Below are 6,183 nucleotides of genomic sequence, written 5' to 3'. Positions count from 1 at the left end.
TTTTAAGTTTTTATGTATCTATTTATAAGAGACACACAGAGAGAGGCAGAGACACAAGCAGAGGGAGAAGCAGACTCCATGCAGGAAGCCCCATGTGGGACTAGATCCTGGGACCTTAGGATCACACCCTGAGCTGAAGGCAGACACTCAACTGCTGAGCCACCCAGACACCACACTTTAGTTGATTGTGATGTCAAATTAGGGGCAATCTTTAGATGTCTGGATGTTTAAATGTGTTTAAATGTGGAAGACTAAAAAGCTGATTGGAAAACTCAGGCCATGATGGTTCAAATGGTTCTGTTGAACAATTAAGGAACAAGAATACCAATATTATACAAAATCTTTCAGAAATAGAAGACAATGGCCCTAATCAACTCATTTTATGAGGTGAATAACACTCTGATTCCCAAGCCAGAAAAAAAGCACTAAAATTACCCAAAGAAGGAAAGATACCTACACACACACACACACACACACACACATACACATACACACATACCCCAGTATGATTCACAAACATAAATGCAAAGATTCTTAACAAAATATTGATGAACAAACTCCAGGAATGCAAAATTGATTTAATGTTTGAGAATAAGTCAGTTCACCATATTAACAGAAAAAATATGCCTCTCTGTGTCTCTCATGAATAAATAAATAAAATCTTTAAAAACAGAGACAAGTAGAAAAGATAATTTTGATAGATTAGAAAAGTATTTGAAAAAATTCAATATCCATTCATGATAACATGTTTAATCAAATTAGAAACAAAGGAAATTTCTTCAGTCTGGTAGAGGCTTATATGAAAAACCTACTGCTCACACCATATTTAATGTTAAACCATTAAATACTTGCTCCCTAAGATCAGGAACAAGGCAAAAATGCTGACTTCCACCCCCCACATTCAACATTGAACTGGACAGCCTAGCCCTCAGGAGTAAGCAAGAAAGGAAATAAAAGGCACAAAGATAAGTAAAGGAGTAAAATAATCTCTATTCAAAGATGACATGATTGATTAGGTGGAATATTTAAAGGAATCAACAAACCACTATTATCTACAACTATTAAGCTAATTTAGAAAGGTTACAGGGTAAAAGGTCAATATACAACAATCAGTTGCATTTTTCCATTCTAAAAGCTAACTGTAAGCTCTTGACACAGGAGTGAGGCTAGTTGACATTTGACTTCCCGATAGATAGGGTGATCTGTTTGTTTTTTTTAATTGGGACACTAATGTAAACATTTTATATCTCTGTTCTTGGACCAGCTGGATTCCTGGAGGAGAGTTTTCTGATTTTCTGCCTGGAAGATAATGTCCTGGCTGCCACTGCTCCAGAGGTTGAGAAGATCAGCATTCAGTAGGCATATTTTCCCTTAATCCTCAGTTTTGGTTCAGAGGTTATACTTTCTGTCTTTTTTTTTTTAAGATTTTATTTATTTATTCATGAGACACACACACACACACACACAGAGAGAAAGAGAGAGAGAGAGAGAGAGAGAGAGAGAGGCAGAGACACAGGAAGAGGGAGAAGCACGCTCCATGCAGGGAGCCTGATGTGGGATCACACCCCGAGCCCTGAGCGGAAGGCAGATGCTCAAACCTTGGGCCACCCTGTGTCCCCAGAGGTTATACTCTCAACAATGCCTGGCATTCCAGGTACAAAAGCTTTCCATTTGCCTCAAAGCTTTCCATTTGCCCCCTGTGGAGAAAAAGATTATCTTCTGCTAAGGTGAGATCCTAGGAGTTTTCATTCAGTGGCCTGCAGTGGTGGAGTGTGTGGGAGAGTAACGACTTCTTACAAGACTTTTACGCAATCATTTTTATTTTAAGCCTCTCCCTCCTTCACCCTATTCCAGAAGTGTCTGTTGTTGCCAGTTTCTGAGTCCTTTGAGAATTCTGTGGTGTAGATTAGGTTGGTTCTCAGTGTTCCCTGTTGCTAGCTCAGGCTTCAGTTCCTGCTAACTTGATTACACTCATCCATCTGCTTCCTAACTTATAGTATTTTATTGCTGTTCTCTGTTCTTCTGTTCTACCCAATCTTAAATATCTTTTTAAGAAGTACCTTTACCATCATTCCTATAAAGTACAGCGTACGTGCTTCATGTGCAATTGAAATAACAAGATCACTGTCTGATTTAAAGGGATGACTTATTTTAATCAGAAAATAAGTTGTATATTACTTTATAGTAAAACTTTATACTTATGTGAGAGAAGAAGAATTGAGCATCTGACTTATAGAATTTAGAGTAGCAAGCATTTCACATGGAAAATCCCATATTGAATTCATGTCATTTCCACTGAAAAAACCTTCCATTAAAAAAAAAAAGACAAAACTGCTCAATATCAATGAGGCACTTTTCATTTGACTCTGCCTCTCACATAAAGCCTGTATACGTACCTGATATTTTCATGTAAGAAATTTAGTATAATTGTAGCCACAACTTTGAGGAAGTGAAAAAAACTATTTTATAGACTATACTAATTAATTCAACAAATGCCAATTAAGTGTGTACCATGAGGCAGGCACTGCTCCTGCAACTGGGGTTAGAGAATTATAAACAAAATGTACAAAATCCCCAGCCCTCTGAGGATTCCATTCTGGTTAGTAGAGTTCTGGTATTAAAATGAGCATGAAAGACACCAAAAATGCTCCAGTAAATTTTGTGAAATTTGGCACCTGTGTCTATATCTATGAATATTTCTTGAGCTGCTGTGTGTTTGACTTCTGTGGTGGAGATGATTAACAGATTGGATTCTGATTTAACTAAGTTGTTTTGTTGCTGCTGTTATTTGCTTATTATAAACTCCCTTTCTAAAGATGACTTGAAATGGACCTTTAAGATATATCCAATATGATAAAACAAAGTTGGAGTAAGTCAGAGAACTGAAGCAGAGAGAGAATTAGAAGCAGAATAAAGCAAACAGTGACAACTAGGTCCAAGACACATGTAGACAAGTCCCATTTCTTGCTAGGTACAGGCCACACATGTTTTGTGGGGGTTTTTTGTTTGTTTGTTTGTTTTGTTTTTGCAGGCATCTCAAAAAAAATCAGTTTCTATAAATCAAAGAACAAATAAGTGATCAAGTGACATAAAAATACAGAATTTCTCCCATGAGTCTTCATGAAGGGATCTTCATTTGGAAATGAAGCAAAGAACATCCTTACAAAAAATAGAGCAATGAGTTCCACTGGACTATTTCTTTTATATCTGCTACATTTAATCCAAACATATTAGCACTAGGCATAATTTAGTAAGAGTAGTTATACTAGGAGTCTAAGTTAAGAAAATTCTAGACCATCTTTATACATATTTATTTGAAAATACATGAATTTTGCATTCTCCATGAAGTTCTAATAAATTTCAGATTTGCAGTTCAAAAAATACTTTCATATGCAATCTCTACCAAAGCAACTTTCAGGCAAATAGTATCATTATCTTCATTTTAACACTGAGAGAATCATACATATTAAATAACTTACAGAAGATCTTCTATCTGGAGGATGGGGAACAATATTGGAAGAAAGGATTTTCAGCTCTACATCTCCTCTTCTTAACAGCACATCAATCTACTGTTTTACTATGTCTGGTTGACCAAGAAAGTGCTAACATACACAGCTGTTTTTATTTCTTTCAACTTTTTAATTGAGGTACAACTTACAAACTATGAAGAACATAAATTGCACTAAGATTAATATTAATATACATGTAGCCTATGTAACAATCATTCAAATCAAGATATAGAACATTTTTAGCAGCCCAGAAGTTTTTCTTATGCCTTTCCTTGGTCAACACTTATTCTCCCACAGGTAAGCAATATTCTAGCTTTTATTATTATTTGATTAGTTTTATCAGTTCTCGAATTTCATGTAAATGGATTCACTTAAGGAAGTGTCAGACTGCTTTCCAACATTGCTGCACTGTTGCACATGCCCACTAGCAACATGTGGCAGTTCTGACTGGCTTTTTTTTTTTCATTTACCATAATGCTTTCAAGGTTCACTCCTCTTTTAGCATATATCAGTATTTCTTCCGTTTATTGCTGAATAAGATTCCACTTTATGATAATACCACATTATGTTTGCTATCAGTGTGTCCATTTTTTTTGCTATTTTAAATAATGCTTGAACAAACTTATACAAGTTTTTGTGTGGACATACATTCTCATTTCTTAGGGTCTATATCTAGGGATGCAATTGCTTGGTTATTATCAATGTTTGGCATTTTAAGGAAGTGTCAAACTGCTTTCCAATATGGCTGCACCATTGTACATGTCCACCAGCAACATGTGACAGTTCTGACTTTTCCACGTCCTTGCCAACACTAATTATTGTCCATGTTTTTTATTGTAGCAGTTCTAGTGGGCATGAGGTAGTATTTCATTGTGGTTTTGATTTACATTTTCCTAGAGATTAATGATGCTGAACATCTTTCCTGCCCTTATTGGCCATTTATATATCTTCAGAAAATGTTTATTTGGCTCACTTTCCTATTTTAAAAATTGAGTTATTTGCCTTTTTACTGTTGAGTTATAAGTTTCCTTATGTATCCAAGATACAAGACCCTTTTTGGTATATGGTTTGGAAATATTTTCTCCCATTCTGTGGGTTGTCTTTCCACTTTCTTGATAGTGTCTTCACTGAGCAAAATTCTTAAATTTTAATGAAGTTCAATTTATCTATTTTCTTTTGCTGCTGTGCTTTTTGTATTGTATCTAAGAAATCATTGCTTAATTCATAGTCACAAATATTTACTCTGATGTTTTCTTCCAGGAATTTTATAGTTCCAGCTATTTCATTAGGGCATATGATCTATATTGAGTTATTTTTGGTATATGGTATGAGGGAGAGGTCCAGATTTTCTTTTGTATGTAGATATCAAAATTCTCAGGCAACATTGTTGGAAAGACAAATCTTTTCCTATTGAATTGTCTTAATATCTTTATCAAAAATCAACTGATTATAAACATGAAGATTTATTCCTAGACTCTCAGTTCTGTTCCTTTGATCTTTATGTCCTTTTTAATGTCAGTATGTATTATCTGTACCAGAAAATGTAAGTACCTCTATTTTGTTATTTTTCAAGATCATTTGAGCTATTCTGAGTCCAGATTGTTAATATTTTCCCCAAAAACACAGCTAGCATTTTAATAGGGTTGACAATGAATCTGTAGAACAACTTGGGGAGTATTTCCATCTTAACAATGTTAAGTTTTCTGAACCATGAACATGGGGTATCTTTCCATTTGTTTGGATCTTACCTCATTTCTTTTCACAATGTTTTATAGATTTTACTGTATGTGTCCTGTAACTCATTTGTTAAATTTTATTCCTGGTATTTTATTTCTATATTGTTGTTGTTATAAATGAGATTATTTCTTATTTCATTATTGCATTGTTCACTGCTATTGTATGGAAGTACTAATGAATTTTAAAAATCTTTATATTGTATCCTGCCACATTGCTGAACTTATTTATCTTTTTTACAGCAGCATAGTGTTTCACTGTTAGTCTTTAGCCTGTTGAGATACATTTAGATTCATCTCAGTTTTTGGATATTCTGAATAACATTTTTTTAAAGATTTTATTTATTTATTCATGAGAGACAGAGAGAGAGAGAGAGAGGCAGAGACACAGGCAGAGAGAGAAGCAGGCTCCATGCAGGGAGCCCAACATGGGACCCAATCTGGGTCTCTGGGATCATGCCCTGGGTCGAAGGCAGTGCTAAACCGCTGAGCCACCTGGGCTGCCCTCTGAATAACATTTATATGAATATTTTTGAACATGCTTTTTGGTGGAAGTAAGAATATATAAATATGGAATTTCTGAGTCATGCATCTGATTAGGTTTAGTAAACATTGCAAGTCAGTTTAGAGGATTTGCTTTTGTTTCCATACTTTGAGTATAGCAACAGTCAGTTCAAGTTAATTTATAATGATTTCATTTATTAGTGGTTAATTAGTATTTATCAAAATTGAAGAAATGGAAAAGACTGCAGTAGACTGGATTTAGTGTGATGAGTGTTGATGTATGAGATCGATAGGAGGGTGATAGGAAGATTTGGAATAAGGGGAGGAGAATACATAGCTTAAAAAGGTATATTCAATAGATTTTGTTTTTCTAAAACAAACCACATAAAAGTAAAAATTGAAAATATTTCTCAAAGGTGAGAAAGATTGATTTGGTG

The sequence above is a fragment of the Canis lupus genome, chromosome 23 (assembly GCF_003254725.2).
Source record: "Canis lupus dingo isolate Sandy chromosome 23, ASM325472v2, whole genome shotgun sequence".
NCBI classification, from domain to species: Eukaryota; Metazoa; Chordata; class Mammalia; order Carnivora; family Canidae; genus Canis; species Canis lupus.
Note: the sequence above shows the minus strand (reverse complement) of the source record.